Source organism: Panthera leo, chromosome A1, assembly GCF_018350215.1.
Source record: "Panthera leo isolate Ple1 chromosome A1, P.leo_Ple1_pat1.1, whole genome shotgun sequence".
NCBI classification, from domain to species: domain Eukaryota; kingdom Metazoa; phylum Chordata; class Mammalia; order Carnivora; family Felidae; genus Panthera; species Panthera leo.
The window spans coordinates 154,620,693-154,640,336 of NC_056679.1; positions in this window are offsets into that span (position 1 = coordinate 154,620,693).

Below are 19,644 nucleotides of genomic sequence, written 5' to 3' on the forward strand. Positions count from 1 at the left end.
AGTCCCACGTTGGGCTCTGTGCTGACAGTTCAGAGCCTGGAGCCTGCTTCAGATTCTGTGTCTCCCTCTCTTTCTGCCCTACCCCTGTTCGTGTTCTGTGTGTCTTTCTCTCAAAAATAAATAAACATTAAAAAAAAACAACCTTTAATAAAATGTAGCACCTGGGCTTTACAACATAGATCATCTTCCAAAACTGAGAATGTCACCAAAGAATCTACAAATCTTTAACAAATACCTAGGTGATTGTGATGCAGTTGATTCATGAACAAATCTTTGCACAAAAATTCTATTTTTTTTTTGCTTTTTCTTATCAGATTTTTAAATGTAAAGAACCTAACATAATGTGGCAAATGCTTGAAAACATTTTTAACATTAACTTGCCCAAATTACAGCTGACCGTATCTAAAATCTTCAGTAGTAAAAAGAATAAAATTGTTTGGTTACAAAAAAAACATTTCAAGCCTTATAAATATTTTTATTTGACAACAATCACAAACCTGGACAGAAACAATTTGAAGATTGCGCTTTGGTTTTTAATTTAATTTTTAAGATTGTGTATAAAAAATTATAAAATGATTGTATTGCAGATAACTATATAAAGGCACTACTTATCTATGTTACCTTCAACTGAGTTCATCATAAATTATATTAATTTTTAAAATGAGATATTTCTATTTGGTCTAAAACTTTGAAAGATAATAGTTCCACTGTAGTAAGTGCAAGATACGGTTGCTACTATTACCATAACCATGATAAGAAGTAACAATTATATTTGTGTATATAACTTACAAAATTAATTATTATGAAATAATACTTTTTATTTGTTTTATCAACGGATGATTCCTATTCAAAAGTAGTTTATTTAAATCACCTTTTTGGTAGAGTCTGTCTTGTTATAATGAATTGATCTGGGTTATACACAATAAAATTATTTAAACCCTAATCCCATGATCCCTAAATGAGATTTAATATAGAAGTCAATGTGGTACACCTGTATTATGTTCTCTAAGGAGAAATAGAATTCTAATTGAAAACATTTATGTTGTCTTTTATACATTAACCTGATTTTTAGAACTTCATGGCTATTCAGCAAAGTATAAGTTCATAAATTTATTTAATAGTTTATATAGATAATAAATAAAATTAATCCTGATATGTGGGTCAATATTAAAATAAAAATGATAAAAAATTGTTACTTCTTTTCTTCACTTACACCTGCAACCTCCAAAGTATGACATGACATAAATCATTTTCCTTATCTCAATAGTACATGGAGTTGATATTTTAAATTGTACAAGTAATACATGATCAAAATAGAATATCTTAGAAATTTAATATGTTCTGTGACCACATTTCATTACATCTAATATCTACATGTACCTTAATTTATTTAATCCATTTTCTATCATCACGTTAGGGCATTTCTTGTTTTGAGTCATTATAAATAGGTTTGTAGTGAACATCCTTATACATACACTCATGCAAAAATTACCTCATTATTTCTTTATTTTATAGTAAGATAATCACTGCTTTAAAATATACCTGTATTTTAAAAGCTTTTGATTGATAATAAAAAAAAAAAGCTTTTGATTGATAATTTAAAAGTTTTTTATTGATTTTCATCTTCCTGGGCAATGTTTTAACTGAGACTAATGTATTCCTTAACAATGTATATTTTGGGGATGCCTGAGTGGCCCAGTTGGTTAAATGTCCAACTTCAGTTAAGGTCATGATCTCACAGTTCATGAGTTTGAGCCCCACGTGGGGCTCTGTGGTGACAGCTCAAAGCCTGGGGCCTGCTGCGGATTCTGCGTCTCCTTCTCTCTCTCTGCCTCTCCCCTGCATGTGCTCTCTCTCTCCCTCAAAAATAAATACACATTTTAAAAAATAAATAAAAATGTATATTTTTGTCCTGTGTCTTTGCTAAAGTTCTGTTTTTTTTTGTTTTTTTTTTTTTTCTGTTCATAAGACTGGGGCATTTTTCTTCATGAAACTGAAATTCACTTTGTTAGTATAGAAATTTGTTGGATGGTAACTATAGAAGAGATGAGGAAATATGAACCCCACATCAGCCCGGAGTTTGTTCTCGAATGAGTACCCTAATAAACTGAATTACTATGTTATACATGGATTATCATGCTTCATACAATTATAATTTATTAAAATATCACTCATACTAAATAGTCCTGAATGACTTTTGTATTTGAAGTTTCAGAAGTCCTTTGTGATTTGGTTTAAGGGTCTTGGATGGTAAACATCATTTATTCATTTAAGTGGCCTTTATTTTATGCCTAACGTGCTAGAAGATTTGGTGAATACAAAATAATAAAAAAGGTCTTATATACCCAAAGTAAAATGAAATAACCATACAAAGTCACATGTATTTAGGGTCACACCAGTGGTACAAGCCATGAGTATTTTAGAATTCAGAGGAACTAGAGTCGACTGTGGCCCAGAGAGGTCATAGAAGGTTTATGAAAAGTTTGAATCTCGGGCTGCATATTTAAGAAAGGAGAGGATTAGGCTATTGAGTGAGGGTAGTGAGGAGGAAAGGCATAGTAAGATAAAAATGAGCAAGGCAGACTTGAAGGACAGTAAATAAATGGAATTAGCTGAAAGGAAGCTTATGGGTTAAGGAACAATGAAGGGTACATTTGAAAACATGGGACAAACAAATAAGGGATTAGGCCAATTCACTATTAACCATCATCATAAAAGTACTTTCTGAGACATGATACTAAACAAACTCATCAAGACAAAGAGGGAGAAGAGTTCTAAGATTGGACCCAGAACTGGGAAAAACACCCTGGTAGTAAATGGGGAGGAGTGAGGTACAAATGGGAGTATAGAAGATGCAAACATTGGCAGTTTCTGTCAGGTAGCCCCAAAACATCCAGGAGATGATTTTTTCTATAGCATGTGGGTGGAGTCACTAGCAAAAATAATTCTATCAGAATTATAGGTTAGCTGAAGTTCCCTTTGATTGCTTTCATTTCTGAGACAGATTTCTTTTACTCTCCAGGAGGCTAATTTTGTAGATACTGCTGACTACCCAAATCACTCTCTAGAACTTCACAGATTCCTGAGTTGCTTCTATCCTTCAGACTCTAAAATGTTACCTCTCTTTTTTTTTTTTTCTCTTTCCTCATTCTAGTCCAAGAATTGAGGAAGGAAATAATCTGATTTTCAAATTAAATCACCAAAAAGTGAGAGAAATGGTAATGTAAATAATTTCAAGAAGGTAAGGGGGTACTTTTACTTAGGTAGATGGGTCTCTATCCATGAACTCTGATGGATCTATCTTTGAGTTGTATGTTTCTTCTCCAAAATCGTTACTTATTCAAGCAAACTATGGCCAACCCTAGAATATTTAAGTACCTAATGGTGTGCTCACTGCTGTGGAGTTACTATCTAGTAATACTTAGTTCAGTCATGTTAAAGTCGACCACTATCTGGAAGACTCTTTCAGTTTTTCTAGAACAAATTTGGGACAGAAGCAAAGAAATAAATGACAGATGAAAGAAGAGTTGGGTCAATGATTAGCCAGGAAAGATTAAGGAAACAATGGCATCCCTGAGAGAGCTTGGGCAGCCCTGAAATAACTAGTCATGAACCTCAAGGTGGGCAGCATAGAGCAGAAACACTGAAGGATTGGGCTAAATGAAAGGGGTAACATGACCAGAGTGTTTAAAGTAGCTAAAACTGAGAAGGGGTGCGTCAGACAAAGAAGTTGCAGTTATGGATAGAAAGATTTAGAATTTAAAGTCCTGTTTTGAGGTAAAGAAATAAAGGGTATGGTCATGTTGAGAAGGTTGAGGTAGAATACAAAAAAGTTGAATAAGGGAAAATGGTGAACTATGAGGCTTGGTTTTAGATGGGCAATTTGAATATATTTGGAAATCACTGAGGATGATGCGATAACACAGAGTAAAGATAAAAGCATGATGTATTTCCTAAAGTTACTTCTTAAACAAAACATTGAGTATCCAAGACAGTAATATCAATAATTTTAAAATCTATTTCCCAAAATTTTCTGAAATATTATATGAAAGTAAAGATGGTTGTGTTCAAATGGATTGAAAAATACTCGGTTAAAAAAGAAACCCAAAATGGGTGATGGGCATTGAGGAGGGCACTTGTTGGGATGAGCACTGGGTGTTGTATGTAAGCCAATCTGAACAGTAAATTATATTCATAAAAAATAAATTAAAAAAAATAAATTTAAAAACAGAAACCCAAGTTTCTTTTCTACTCTGTTTTCGGCATTTTTAATCAATTAACATTGGGAAACGCTAAGAGGAAAGGTATATCATGTTTTACAAAAGTAATCTCTTTTCTCCCCTCTCAGGACCTCTCAAGAAACTGGTAAATTGTTGCTTTTGTTGCCTTGGAGAGGTGGACTCCACCCTCTGTTAGAGGGAAGAGAGTTAATGACTTAGTGCCTTGGGCCACCAGGAGCTCAACACTCAGCCAAAGGGAGATACATAGAAAAGGGTGAAGGAACGGTGGAGATTTTGCACTGGAATCATGATTTTTTTTGTCACTAGGCAGATTAGAAAGAGGTAATGGAAGTCCTGCCTGTAGGAGGCACTGAGGGTTACAGAGGTGGAGGTGGGTTTGTAAAGGAGCAGGCAACAGACATGGACATTAGGTACAGTCCATCAATAGTGAAGCAGAGGGATGAGAAGATGCTATATGAAAATCAATAGGACTGAAAACGATTTCACTGAGAGTATGACTATTTGGTTAGACATATATAAGACACTATAGGAAATTGAGTCAGTAGAGTTAACTTCTCCTGTAAGAATTCAACAAACTGGCAGATACGTCTATTTCTAATCACCCAAAACTCACTGTTTGGAATAGTAGTCAGAAAACAGGGCTGCAACAATTATCATGGATGGAGATATAACATAACTTGGGTCAATCTTCTTCTACATATCTATGTTAAGAAAAAGATGTTTTCTACTTTTGCAATCCATTTTTAAATGGAAAAAAAGCAAACTCAAATATCTTCACTATTTTATTTTACTTGATTTTCCATTTAAACAGGAAAGAAAAAAAAAAAAAAAAAACAAATTAACCTGGCTCCATTTGGGTTTCTATTGTTTGCCTCTGTAAAGTGACTCACATTTTCATGCAAGATCTTTCTAAATGCTCTAGCAGTGTGAATTGGGGTTTATATCTGTGACTATCTCCAAGTTTCTTTATCTGTTCTAGGCAGCAGCTTTCTTATCTGATAGCCTTATAATTACAGGAGAAACTGCATATTAATGATTCATTGCTTACATAAACAACTGGCCTTGGAGAAATCTAATGAACCAACTTTGTGAGATTTGATTTTACCTACTTAAATGTAAATAATGTTAAATGTTGTATATGCCAGGATTTCCACAGAATCTTATGAATTTTTTTATGTACACAAAGCATTATGAATTCAGAGGTTTTAACTGTTATCTTCTAATTCAGCTATTAAGATAATATGGTTTGACATCAGATATGCTCTATGAATGTGAGATACCAGCACACATGTGCACACTAAGTGTTTATGTATGCAAGGTACAATTCTCAATTTTTTTTAATTTTTTTTTTTTTAGTTTTTAATGCTTCTCCTTTGAAGCCGGCAGCTTGTACATTTTTATCTGAAGGTTTGAATCAGCATCATGCTTTGAAGGAACAAATGGCTTCCATGTGGTATTTGGCTTTCTCTTGCCTGTCTCTATTACCCTCTATCAATATGAAATTCATTCTGACAAAGTTTTTTACTTAAGCATATGCACCTGATCCTTTCCATTGGTCCTATGCTAACACATGCCTCCATTTAGGGATATGTACAATGATTGCCATTTGTAAAAAGAGGGTAATGTCATTCGGGGGGGGAAAAGTAATTAAGTTTCCATATTAGAAGAAGATGGTAATTCCACATTTGTGGGGATGGAGGGATGGGAAGATTATTCCATTTTTTTAGTGTGTGCTAATTTTGAAAACAACATAAACAAAAAAGTGCCTACCTTCCAAAGTGGTACTCAGCACATAGACTTTAAAAGCATTTTGCAATAAATGAAGGTAATAACCTGTCTTAAAAATAAGTATCTCTGGGACATCCACCATTTCTTACCCAATGTATATTTTTTTGAGCATTGCCTGTATTGATGACATGGTTATATAAATAAAGCAGGCCCTAAGTGAAACTGAGGAAATGTGCTGTGTAAAGTAATAATAAATGAGAAATTTTGCTTTTCTTATAACTGGAGTCTCTAATCTACACAGTCATCCTGGTCTTTGTGGTCCCTTATTGGTTCTACTTTTTAAAAATGTGAACCAGTGAGAAATCTCATCAAATGATTTAATAAAAATTTGTATTGGCCTTTAGAGGGTACCTCTTTATTTCTTGGTGAATGAGTGAAAAAAGGGGAGAGAAACCAACCAGCGAAACAAAACAAAACAATAAAAATGTCATAAGAAGAGAAGACTGAGTAAAGACAACCTATCTCTAAGCATGTAGAGCAATATCCATCTAACATTTTGTCTCACCACAAAACCACATAGGTTTTGTGGATTAATAGAAATTTCCCAGGGAAAACTCAGGTCTGACCAACCCCAAACTGATCTAGGTATGCTTCTCTGTTTTAATTGGTAAGTTAACTTTCCTTACCAAGACTCAATTTCTTCATATGCACAATACAAAGGGAAATGCTCATAGTTGTCTTTTTGAGTAAATGGAATAGCATATGTAAGGCAACTAGCATGTACACCCATGTCTACACCCAGGATAGAGTTATTCTGACTGAAAGTACATCTGGAGCCCACTATTCCTATCCCACCATTGCCGTCAAACAACCAGGGAGAATTACAATGCCATCACATTATCTGATACCACAGAGGCAAGTCATAACTGTTTCCCTGTATTCCAGAAAATTAATTATTTTTAGAAAAGTTTCAAGACAGGAGGCAAAAGCTCTTTAAAAACAAACTAATACTTTAAAACAGCTCACGTTTAAGTATGCTACCCACTAATATAAAATAGATAACTTGTGGATTCATTTCATAGCAATCAATACATGTCTGTTATATGTTAAGTGTTTACTATCTCTAAAACACTGTTCTAGATGATAAATACAAACAAGATAGTGACGTCTCTCTTCTCATGAAACTCGCCATCTAACAGGAGGGCCAAAAATAAACAAATGAGTAGACAGTGACAGAGCTCTGAAGAAAATAATATAGTGAGAGGATATGAAGTGATTGGGGTGGTTGTAGTGGAGTTTTTCATTTTGTTATTAATTGGAGTGTGGTTCGCACATAATATTACATTAGTTTCAGGTGAACAGCATAGTGATTCAACAAGTTTATTCATTTCGTTAAGCTCACAGTGTAGCTACCATATGTCACCATACAAAGCTATTACAATACCATTAACTATAGTCCCTACAGTCTGTACTCTCATGACTTATCCATCCCACAACTGAAGGCTTGCATTTCCCACTCCTCTTCACCATTTTGCTCATCTTCCCACCCTCCTTCCCTCTGGCAACCATCAGTCTGTTCTCCGTGTTTATGGGTCTGTTTCTGCTTTTTGTTTGGTTGGGTTTTTTTAGGTTCTACATATGAGTAAAACCTTATGGCATTTGTCTTTCTCTGTGTGACTTATTTCACTTGGCATAATTCCCTCTAGTTTCATCATATTGTTTCAAATGTCAAGATCTTATTTTTTTATAACTGAGTAATATTCCATTGTGTGGGGTGTGTGTGTGTGTGGGGGGTGTGCTGTATCTTCTTTATCCATTCATCTACCAATGGGCACTTGGTTTGCTTCCATATCTTAGCTATTTTAAATAAGGGTTTGGTAAACATATATCTTTTTGGGGGGTGCATATATCTTTTTAAATTAGTTTTTTTTTTTTTCATTTCCTTTGTGTAAATACAAGTAGTAGAATTACTGGATCATATGGTATTTCTATTTTTAATTTTTGAGGAACTCCATACTGTTTTCCACAGTGGCTGTACCAGTCTATATTCCCATCAACAGTGCTTGAAGGTTCCAAGGTGGTGGCTATTCAGATAGGATGGTCAGAGATGATTTGTCAGTGGAAGTGATATATCTTCAGAGATCTTGATACTTCGATGAGTTATCCATGAGCATAGGGAACAGAGAAGTGCTTCTGACAGAACAAAGAAAGTATACAATTTCTAAAGCCATCATAAACTTCGTATTTTGAGAAATAGGGAATAACTCAGTGTGGCTAGAGCACATTGAACGAGGTTTAGCATGAAGGATGAGGACTATTTAAAATGTATTTTCCTAATTTAAATTTTTGATTATTCATTGCTAGGATATATAAATGTAATTAATTTTGTATATTTATTTCCATATCCTGCAATCCTACCAAACTTTCTTATTAGTCCTTACAGCTTTTTTCCAGTTTTCACTGAATTTTCTACTTAGGTGTTCATGTCACTTAAAAATAAAGATAGTTATATTTCTTCTTTTCCTATCTGGATGCTTTTTATATTTGCCAGCTTTTACCATCTAGAACCATAGAACAATACTGAGTAGAAATGAGCATGTGAGATCCGTGTCTTGTTGTTCTTAGGGGGAAAACATTAAATGTTCACCATTAAATGTGTTATTTTCTGTAGGTGTTTTGTAGATGACCTATATAAGGTTGATGAAGTTCCCTTTGAAACCTAGTTTGCTGAGTTTTTATCATAAATGGATATCATATTTTGCCAAGTACTTGTCTTCACTTATTGAGATGATTTTTTTCTTTTTTGTTAATACAGTAGTGTGCAAATTTAATATTGTTAATTAAAATTAATCCCATATTACTAGGACAAAACCTATTTGATCATCATGTATTATTTTTCTATGTACTGTTGGACATATGTTAAAATTATGTTTAGAACTTTACATCTATGCTTATAAGAAATCTGATTTGCCACTAATCTCATCCAGTGTATTTTTCTTTTTTTAAAAGTTTATTTATTAATTTTTGAGAGAGAGAGTGGAGGTGGGGAAAAGAGAAAGGGAGAGAGAGGATCCCAAGCTTGAACTTGAGGGCTTGAACTCATGAACTGTGAAATCATGACCTGAGCTAAAATCAAGAGTTGGACCCTTATTTGACTAAGCCACCCAGGCGCCCTCAAGTGTATTTTTCATCTCGGATATTGCTTTTCTGTCTAGAAGTATGATAAAGGGGTTTGTTTTGTCACTTGTTATTCCATATCTTTCATGTCTCTTTTTAACTTTTTTTTACACATAGAATAAAATTATAATAACTTTTAATTCTGTCTGCTCATTCTAATATCTGTTTGATCGCTTATTAATTATGTATCTTTTCTTCCTGCTTCTTTGTATGTCTGGTACTCTTTGATTGGATGCCACACATTGTTGATTTTACCTTGTTGAAAACTGGGTATTTTGTATTCCTATAAATATTCTTGAGTTTTGCTTTGAAACGTAATTAAATTACTTAAAAACATTTTGATCCTTTTAGATATTTGATTATGATTTTTCAAAGTCAAATATGGAATAGTGCTTAGCCTAGAGCTAATTATTTCCCACTGCTGAGGCACAACCTTCTTTGAATATGCTACCTACCATACCATAAATTATGAAATTTTCCTATCTCGTTGGTGAGAATAAGCATTATTCTGGATCCTGTGCGAGCCTTAGCACTGTTGCCTTTAACTCTACTAAATTATTCTTTGTCTGGCCTTGGGTGGTTTCTTCATTCACATAGAGGCTCTGACTGCTCCTCTAGTATTTTCTGCAGGTCTCTGGGGCTCTCTTTTCATGCAGATGTCTTTTCTCTGCTAGTCCGCTCTGGGACATCTACCTAGCTTCATCTACCCAGACTTTCAGCTCTTGTCTCCTCCGTGCAGGAAGTGTGCTGGGTCCCCTCGTGTTTTCTCTCCCTATCCCACAACCTGGAATCTCTCTTAAGGCAGTAAACTGTGGCAGTAATAGAGCTTACCTGATTGATTTCCCATCTCTCAGGGGTCATTGTACTTAGCTGCTTGATTTCCATTGTCCTGAAAACTTTTATTTTTTATATTTTGTCTGCTGTTTGATGCCTTGGGTCTAGAGGGTAAACCTGATCCCTATTTTCCCATCTTGGCCAGAGGTAGAAGTCATTTATTTGTTTGTTTTTGTTTTGTTTTTGTCAGTGGAATAAAAGCAAATCATGAACTGAGAATGAGAATGAGTGTAGGGATTTGAGTTCTGAGAGAAGTAAAGGCATGAAATAGTTCTCTTAAAGAATAGTAATGCAAATCTCCTCTTGAAAGTGTGTAAAAATGATTAGGCATTATATGTAAAATGAGATAGTTCTAAACTAAGGAGTTATATGAAAACTGTTGAAACATAAATGTGCATAAATTAAAATATCGTTAATTGCTCATGTTAAACCTGTCTTTATTTTTTTTTAAATTTTTTTTTAACATTTATTTATTTTTGAGACAGAGAGAGACAGAGCACGAACGGGGGAGGGGCAGAGAGAGAGGGAGACACAGAATCGGAAGCAGGCTCCGAGCCATCAGCCCAGAGCCCGAGGCAGGGCTCGAACTCACGGACCGTGAGATCGTGACCTGAGCCGAAGTCGGACGCTTAACCGACTGAGCCACCCAGGAGCCCCAAAACCTGTCTTTATTTTTAACGTGAAACCCAGTTACTAGGTCTTGGATGTCCAATTCTACTTGCAGTTTAATGACTTCAGTTAATTGAAAAGGAAATGCTTTCTGATGTCAAGCTTTAAAAAAAAAAAAAAAGTAGAGTGGGCTGATAGTTTTAACAAATATTTAATTATAAAGACATAATCTTAGCAATCTGGGCTTAGTAAAGAAAATGTCAAATGTATATTTGGGTACCCTTAAATGACTGCTTGCTCAGTTGATTGAGGAAAACTGATACATTGTTTTCTATACAGATTATTTGCCTTTTCTGTAATATTGGCTGAATCCCAAAAGGAACATTTTGGCTCTAAATGTTGCACATAATGTTAATTTTAATCTTTTTCCCCTAAGATTTATCTCTCTTTTACATTTTTTATATCTTTTGATAAATTTATTTTGTGATTTCCTCAAGAATGCTTACTTTTATTTTTTTTTTCTATTTTTCCAGATACTGAATATGTAGCACAGTGACCAGTGGTAGCTTTTTTTTTAATGTTTATTTAATTTTTTTGAGACAGAGAGAGAGCATGAATGGGGGACGGTCAGAGAGAGAGAGAGAGAGAGAGAGACAGAATCCGAAGCAGGCTCCAGGCTCCAAGCTGTCAGCACAGAGCCGGACGAGGGGCTCAAACTCACAGACTGACCGTGAGATCATGACCTGAGCCAAAGTCAGATGCTTAACCGACTGAGCCACCCAGGTGCCCCCTGGTAGCTTTGATTTACATCTTCCTGACTTGATGTCATTTTTTGTATTCGTAGACTGTTTTCACTGTGAGTTATTCATGTTACGCCACTGGATCAAATGAGAATAAGGTGATGCTTTTGAATCATGGATGGATTTAATACAAAAATTTGAAGAACTGTTTGGATCTAGGAATCTAGCATTTGACTTTTTCTTAATCATTTTCACCATATGTAAGTCATAGTTACTAATTTTATATAGATACTGATACCTTCATATCTTTCCCACATTTCCCTAATTTTTTTAGCAAATTAATTTATTCAATAATTTAAAAAATTACTTATGTGCATATTATAGCACACCAGTGGTAAAAAAAAATGACCAGTAGTATGTGATCTCTGCCATTCATAAGAACTTATTTTTAATATTAAAACAAGATTGATGCAAATAAGAGGAGGGAAACTAAAAAACCCTCTAAAAACCATCTAATTGGTGGATTATTTCATCAGATGATAAAATTTTTAGATACTCAGAAGAGAAAGATACAATTGTGAAATGGACAAGGGGCAAAACATCATGGACATACTACTGAGATAGACAGCGTAATATCAATCTTATTTAGGGCAGTAATAGACAGCAGGGAAGGTGACACAGAGGTGGAGAAGCACCAAGGTGGAGAGACCTGTGGTTACATGGGTGGGGGTGGGGGTGTTGGAGGGTGAGTTTGCATTAGGAAAAGGTGAGAATAAGGGTGAGTTTGGGTAAACTGTCAAAGGCCTTATATTCTGGGCAACTGCAAGTTTTGACTATTTCAGAGGCCTTGTTAGCCTGCCAAGGGCTCTTCCAAGTATTATTAGGCGGGGAAAAAAAAAAATCACTCTCTCTCAAAGTGATAGCAAGTCATTAATTTATGCCATTCACGAGCAGCTGAAAGTTCCAGTTTGGTCAGTCATGCCAATTTAAAAGTGTTAGCCTAAGTAAGTCCTACCAAGCTCACCCTGTGAGATTTACTTCCCTGAATTCTACAAATTATCCATTAAATATATTAGCAGGCATCTTGATTTAATCTGGAACAAGATGAACTCAAAAAGCAATTTTTTTTCTCTTTCTTCCCAAATGTTCACATCTATTTAAAATCTTTTTCTGACCATTTTGCTTATTTTTTAAACATTCCTCTGGCCTTATTTTTTTTTTTTTTTTACGTTGTGAAATGATCTGAGTTATAAATGACATTGAAGAGGAACAAAGCAACTCAGCAGTTGGGGAGAAAGCTCAGTATGTGCCATAATTTTCTGCTCTGAAGAGATAAACTGATCAGTGATACGCTACAGTGATTTTACCAGAAAGCCTGTTTATTGTTTTGGCTTTAGCACATTAAAACTAGCAATGGTTCAATAAGAAGGGGTTGTGTTAAGAATTTTCTTGCCAACTATAAAGTTCCTTGTTGGTTTCATAGATAGTTTTCCCCCCAGGAAATCTGTGCTCAAAAGGGAGAATTTTGAACTCAAGAGAACATGCTTTCATTTGAAAAAATATGAAGAAGCCCACAACACAGTGAATGAAACATCAAGAAAACGTAAACATCTTTATGGTGGTAGAATTCCCCAAATACAGTGTAAGGCTCTTCTGATACAAAACAGCTGTTTTTCATGTGTATCTACAACCAGGCACACGGAGAAATGCTGCTTAGACACCTTAAGTCATTTCAAATCAGCTTAAAGCATCCTTGGCACCCTTAAATATTAATGAAAGTCAACAAGCAGTGAAGTCTTTGCCCTACAGGGACTGTCACTGGTCAGCTCCTTGCTGTTTGTTTCTGAGTTAATCAAATTACTATATCATTGGTGCATTTGTACCTTCCGCCATTAATGGTGAGTGTCTTTGAAAAAAAGAGGATGTCTTGGCATAATGGCTCATTAATCCTGTGGGAGATGGGGGAGGGGGACTCGTTTACCTAGATTGCCCTTGTATGTGAGGTAGAGGGGTAGATGAAGATCATTGGCAGCAATCAACCTCTAATAAGTCCGTCTAAAAGCTACTCCCCTTCACATCATCCCAGCCAGATAGGAAGTACACAGGCAAAAAAGAGAGAGAAGCTATGAAAGGAAGCCTTTAATGATGCTAATTTCTTAATTAGGTTCCTCTGATGTAGGATATAGACATAGATATTAGTACCGTTCTTAATATACGTGGAAGTCACTTCAGAAAAATCACTCCTGCAGGAGAACTAATTGTTACCAAAATGAAAAATACGCTCTGCACGGTACTGATATGACTTATTTGTACTAGGCAAAACATACCTTTCCTTCCAGCATCAAAATGGTTAAAATGAAGAAGCCAGGTTATTACACATTTCAATTCCAGAGTCAAATATAAAAATTTCTATTATAGGGACAATTAATTACATCTGAAAATGGCAAATGTGCATCCTTGTCAGGTAGAGTGTACTCTGATGGCCTTTCCTCAAACACTGAATGTGGAGATTTGATCTCTTCTAATGGTGCTGAGAAAAGGGTAATTACGCTATGGTCAAAGCTAATTTGCTTTCTGCCAGATGAACTGTTGTATTTTATTGTACGCTGACATTTTAAAGTAATTACGGCACTGTTGACCTTAGACAATTCCAGTTGTATCGCTGTCTACAGCTGCAGCGCTCGGTCTACCTTTGGCTGGCAGACAGTGGCTGTAACGAGGTAATGACACGGACAAAGAGCACCATATGGGGCTCCTTTGAGATACACAAAGCCCAGTGAAAGGAAACAAGAAAATTTTAACATCATCATTACAGTCACACATCTTTACAGCTATAAAGGATCCTGTCCACACATGCTTGTGCGCATGCACATACACACAGACACACAAATAATCTAAACACTTTGCCTGCTTGTATCTTAGGTGTGTGCCTGGGTGTGTATGAGCATGTGTGAGTGCGTGCATGCGCGCGCGCGTGAGTGCGTGCGTGCGTGTGTGTGTGTGTGTTTCTTTTGTAAATGGCAGCATGCATCAAGAAGAAAAAGAGATCAGGTAGAACTGAATGTGACGGACTGGTCTTCCACTGACACGAGTTCAAAGGCTAAAGACTATTGATTGAGATAAAAGCCCAGGTTCTTATCTAATGTTAAAGACACTCCTTGTTGTCTGAAAACGGTGCACATAATTAGGCAGAAAGAAGAGCACTTCAGCCAGAAAATTACTATAAACTGAGCTTCATTAAACTTAGATATTAGTTAATTTAAAGGAAGAAGGTATTATTCATTGATATATTTTAATGAGCTATCTGGCTGTCTTTTCTATGGTAAGAAATAAAAACGTGTTCAGAGTTCGGCCTGGTTAATGTATCCCTGCTAAGACAGCAAAATAGATTAATATCATCCAAAAACAAAAATACTTCATCCTCTTCAGGCACAAATGTACAGGATACCGAGCTATGGAATTATCGTCAAGGGGAAGTGAAAGAAAACTGAGCTTTACCATCATGTTAAATATTTTATTCCGTTTATTAGGGTATGTGAAGCTGGACTATGGGAATGTGAGCTCTCTTACAATAAGCCGTGGGTGTTGCCTACATCATAGCTTATGGCCTACTTAAGTGACAGTTACATGGAGCAAAGGCAAATCAATTTATTTTGTTTTGAATTACACTTATATCATTCGGGGTTTTTTTCCCCTAGTAATGATTGGAAGGATGCAGGTGTCATTATCTTACCAAGGAAAAAAATATATAATTTACAAATTATACAGAGATGTTAGAGATGGCTCCAGTGTCCTCAATTGAGGTTTAACTGTGAGGTTTATTTTTCCCCTAATGTGTGTTTGTTTGTTTTGTTTCTAATTTTCGTCACTTTCGTTACTATTTGGAGATCTCTATGCCAACAGAGGGTTTTTGTTTGTTTTTAGGACAGACTTCATCTGACAGAGTTACTAGAGAATTCCCGCTCAAAATTGGAATGAAATGGAATTAAATTATTACAATGGTTATTTGTGAGGTGCTTACTTTTGGTGGCATGTGATGGAAAATTGCCTCGTTTGTAACCCGGCAAAAAAGAAGTTCTAGAATAGATGCAGTAATCTCTTTTTAGTGGCGTTTTTGTTTTGTCTTTAAACTTAGGCAAAACTGATTGATTATATACTATATTCATTGTGGTGGGCTTAGGGATGTATTAATGCTATTTAAAACTCGTGTAACTATCGAATTACATATGAAATTCCTGTTATTGTTAGAATGACTTAATTATTCTGGCTCTGTTATCGTGACATCAACACATCCACTTAAGGTCATATGTTAAGAAGAATGCATGACCAACCCATTTTAGAACATGAAGAAGTAACAACAGCAAAGCAATCTAAGTGAGTGAAGTGATACACTAAAAAATGTAAAATCCGAGTGTTTTTGGTCTTTGCAGATTCAGACCCTAGTCCAACATTAAGAGACACAACTGGAAATATGCACACGTCATCTATTTGTACCCTAATTCTTTGTTGTTATTAGAGACAATACCCCACACCTGAGAGCTAATTCTTTCATCTCCAAAAGTCCTTGATTGAAAACCTTCACTATATTTATTAATGAGTAATACTGCAGGAGTCTACCATTTCATATTTGTGGATACTTTCAGAAAATATTTATCCCTTCAGAAGTGCCCAGAGTGATGTGACCTTGAGATTTTACTGTCTAAATTTGTCTACCCTCCAAATCCTAAATGGTAGTAAAGACAAAGAAGGAAAATAAAAGTTTCTGAAAGCTGCATTTAAAAAAAAAGGTAAAGAAAGAATTTCGATCATATTTCTGGAAGAGGAACGGAGTGAGGGAGATACATGAGCCCAGAGTAGTCGGAATCAGGAAATGAGTTCTGATAGATTGAGAGTGAGTGGTAGAAAGAAAGAGAATGACAAGAAGTAAGAAATCACTTTCTTGAATTAAGAGTGAGTGATGCAGCCGGAGAAGCAGAGAGAAAGAGAGATGGAGTTGGAAGCAGAGATGAGAAGAGAGCTACATCACAGAAGCAGGGAGACTGTAAAAGGCCATTGCATAATAAAGCAGGTGCATTGCACGCACACTGGAACATTAGAGGTGATATCTGTAACCAGACGCTATAAAAATTCCACTTATTATTAGAAGCTGACAGAATGCAAATAAAAGTAAATGAATAAAAGAAACAAAGCACAGGCAAAATAGGACAGAAGACCTCCAATGGCTCTGAGTTCTAATCCTTCCTGGCTCTTTTTTGTTTTGTTTTGTTTTGTTTTGTTTTGTTTTGTCTTACTGCTACTTTTACACTGATCTCTCAATATGACACGCCAGCATCAATTCTTCTACTCTGTCCTAAGAAATGCGCTAGGCAAGGAAGATCTGCAAAATTCCTAAATAACTGCAAGACCAGGGCTTTCATACAATACTTCAGTAATTCTGCTGATTATTTGAAAAACCCAAATTTTTCATACCTTTAAAATGTGGCAGAAGAGCACATCTTTTCTATGCAATGAAGGTTGTAAACAAAACCAAAATTGGCAAGGAGAAGGGTAGCTTTCTGGGAAGCAAAAATTTTAAAGCAAGCACTCAAAAGTCTTTGGAAAAGTTTCAGAGATTCGTTGGAAGCAAAATAATTCTCTCAACTCTACTTAAAATGAGCTAGTTTTCCATGCAAAGCTATTTGGAGCCATAAAAAGACAGTAACTCTAATCAAGTATATAGATTCATTAAGGACCATACTAGATCGAGGTCAAATATGTGACCCTCCAATCTGGGTGCACTTAGCTGAGGCAATACTATCTCATCATTACTATCTTGAATTTATTGTCCATGAAATAGGCTGTTGCCTGCTTTTCTATCAAAACAAATATAAAGACTAATCCAGCACGTAAAAGTGTAGTCAGACTATTGAATCTTTTTAGCTGGTGTGGATACACTGCAAAGCAAGAGAAGTCTGCATAACATTTAAAAAAAATATCTTCCATAAAATAATGCATTTTCTCTACTAAATATCCATTGCATACAGTGGCTTTCATTAATTTCAGGAAAGGAAAACCAATCTTTGTATCTGCCTTGCTTTAAATGTCTTCTGTGCAGGAAAGTTTTAAGCAGCATCAGTATTTTACCTATCCAGATCAAAACTAGTCAGGGAAACAAGGACACAGGGTTCTGAGGAAAATGTAAGAGACTGAAACACCAATACTGTTAGGGGAACCGAGCGCAATGATAAATATTAAAGGTTTGTGAAGATTTCAGCGTACTTGAAAAGAAAAAACACATATGCAGATATTAATTTTCACATATTTATATGTTTTTCATCACTTTATACAGCCTTGAGATGAACAATCCTGTTATCACGAAGACTTCTCTCAACAAGTAATAGCTAGAAATTAGCTTGGCACTGATTTAATTAAAATACTAGGTTTACATATTATTTTAGCATTTTCATATTCAATGTCTTCACTGGGCATTTATATAAGGATAAAAAAGAGAAGTAATTTAAGATTATTACAAAGTTAATTAAATTAAATCAAATCTTCAATTACTCTTAATTTCCTTTATTACACAGTTTGGCCTTTGGTAAAAACTTTTTTCCCTTTTCTATCACAAGGTAAAATATTTCTTGCTTTAATTCAGACCAGCTGCAATTTGCAAATGTGCCAGAAAACTGTTCCTGTGCTGGTTGCTATTAGATAATGTATTTTACATAGATTAGCCTAAATTAAGAGTCAGGAGGAAAATCTTTCTTTCGTTTCATTTTTTTTTTTCCTCTGGTTCTGAATGATGAGTAACTGTCAGTGTGTGGACGCCTCTTTTCAAGGAATGTGTGAAGCTGTCACCCTGCTACATGTGCAGGACCATCCAGATGTTACACAATATGAAATCTGGGTCTCAGCATTGTAATGATTGTCAAATGAGGGCCACCTAATTGTATGCCCGAGTCTCAGTAAAATGACGATTTCTGGAGAGTTGGAGAAGGCCAATATCTTTCCGTTATTTTAAGCCAGTATCTTTTCTCGGTTCAGTGTGCATTATCTTCTTGTGGGATAGAGCTAAAAATATTTAAAAATCTGTTTTGCAAGGTACTGCACCGTAGTTCGTGATCAGATTTCATTGGTATTTACAGAGGAAAAAAAAGAAAATATTCTTCCATTACGGAGGTTTTGTCTAATCACAGCTATCAAGGATGAGGAATTCTGATCTGAGGACAGTGAACGTGCCACGCTGGCATCAGAGCCTGTTTATGCAGGTAATGGCTGGTTTAGGACACCTCTGAACTGTCACGCACCATGTGAATTAATGAGGCCATACAGGTCTAAGGTCCCTAAAAAGGCCTCTCTAGATTAGGGTCTATTAAACCTGCCACAAGCTGCTTAGTGTTATAAAAGTAACAACAGAGGCTTAACATTTTGTTCTTTTCTCTTTTCCCTTGCTTTTTAAAATACTGAAAAAAAAATTCTCTCAATCCTTAGCAAATGCTCTAACTTATAATGAAGAAAGTCCTATAGATTTATGAGACACTCAATGATTATTTAAAGAACACTAATGCTCAACAAAAACCTCCAATACAAAAATATAAATTAGGTAGAAAAGTAGGTTTTAGGAACTGCATGGTGAGTTAATAAATGAAGCAGCTCTATTTCCTTGTTTTGTTTCAAGATTATTAAGGGCAGTTACATTTCAACAAAGTAAAATAACAGAAATTGCACACAAAAAAAGCGGCCAATATAATCAGGGATAAGTAGAAAATATTAGCTCTGTTTAGGCTTAATCCAATATTTAGTTGAGGGAATAAAATATCATGATAGGTTCCCATGAAAAGGACAAACATCAACAGATAAAGAAATGATAATTAGCGTTTTTTAAGGATCACAGTTAATATCGCTCAGAGAATAATTTTATCCTCACGATATTGGCTTCACATTTGGTTGCGTGTCCTTTGTTCGCGTCCTGTATTATTTCAAAACTCTCTCTCAAATGGCTATAGTTTTTCTGGGTTGTGAATATTATTGCATTAATGGACTTTCGTTTTTGCTTAGAAAGATTTGAGTGCAAAATCACTTTCACATCTTCAAATCTATTAGGTGCTTAGCCTTTAATTTTTTGCGCATTAACATGAAATGGTCGAAATATGAGGTTATTTTTGGAGTGATTATTATGATTGTAATAAGGCCTGACACTTGCGCGACTTCAAACACACAACCACCAACAGTTCCATTACAACAAAAGAGCTCCCAGGATAACACATTTTAATAGTCAGAAGAGTTGTGAATTCACAGCTTTGCACAGCAGGTGTGGCTGCACATCTTTGCACCCC